The sequence below is a fragment of the Oryx dammah genome, unplaced genomic scaffold (genome assembly GCF_014754425.2).
Source record: "Oryx dammah isolate SB20612 unplaced genomic scaffold, SCBI_Odam_1.1 HiC_scaffold_14, whole genome shotgun sequence".
NCBI lineage: Eukaryota > Metazoa > Chordata > Mammalia > Artiodactyla > Bovidae > Oryx > Oryx dammah.
The window spans coordinates 6352130-6353055 of record NW_024070198.1 but is presented as its reverse complement, the minus strand read 5'-3'; the positions used below and the strand labels follow the sequence as shown (position 1 = coordinate 6353055).

The following is a 926-nucleotide window of genomic DNA, read 5'->3' as shown; positions in this document are numbered from 1 at the left end:
TATTAATGTCCTTGCTTTCTCTTTAGTGTCCAATGACATTGACTTTCAATATTTTGTCATTATTTTGGTCAATTTTTTTTCAGTTAATTAAAATAATTTTAATCTAAATTTTGAATTTTTCATTAATCAGTCCTTTTTTCTGCGACTGACTTTTCTATATTTATTTTAAAATCTCATTTGTTTTATTGATTTTTTTTCTCAGTCACCTGCAATGTCAGATCATTTATCCCTTTGATATCTTATCAGAAATATGGTAAGATACTTTAGACATGTAGGACCAATCCACCTTTTTTTCCTTCTGTTTTCCTCCCAAATCTGTTCCTATTCAGTAATGCACACATTTTATATTATATAAAATTTGAGTTTTATCCAAAAGACTTATGAGCCAGTATTTCTTCCCCCTCTTAAAAAACCTCAAATGCAACTTATTTTTTCATGTTCTGTGCCTTGTTATATGGAGGTCTGACATTATAAGTATTGGTATTCTTCTTTTTAAAAATTTAATGCTTATTTTATATTGGGATATAGTTGATTTACAATATGTGTGTTGCCTCAGGTGTACAGTAAAGTGATTCAGTTATACCAATATTAAGATATGGAGCACTTCATGAATTTGCATGTCATACTTATGCAGGGGCCATGCTAATCTTCTCTGTATCATTCCAATTCTAGTACCTGTGCTGCTGAAGCAAGCACTGGTATTCTTCCAAATTTATTAATTCTTATTGGTATTACTGGATACTTTGAAGTCTTCCTTAGAAATTTCCCCAGCCTCTTCGGGTGGTAGCTTTGATTCCCAGTTGAATCAAATATATTGTACAGTTGTCTCTGTGGGCTGTTACCTCTTGGATCCATCCTTCAGAGAACAGCACACTTCAGTATTGGCCTATTGATCCACTGACCGTGTCAATCACTCTCCAAATACT

General features: G+C 32.6%; 1 non-coding gene across 1 annotated transcript; it reads right to left on the bottom strand.

Annotated features, from left to right (window-relative positions):
* Window positions 1–589: 589 nt before the first annotated feature.
* Window positions 590–696, bottom strand: LOC120874000. The gene has a single exon (XR_005723574.1). It is a non-coding gene; the product is annotated as a U6 spliceosomal RNA (small nuclear RNA).
* Between the last annotated feature and the right edge of the window lie 230 nt (window positions 697–926).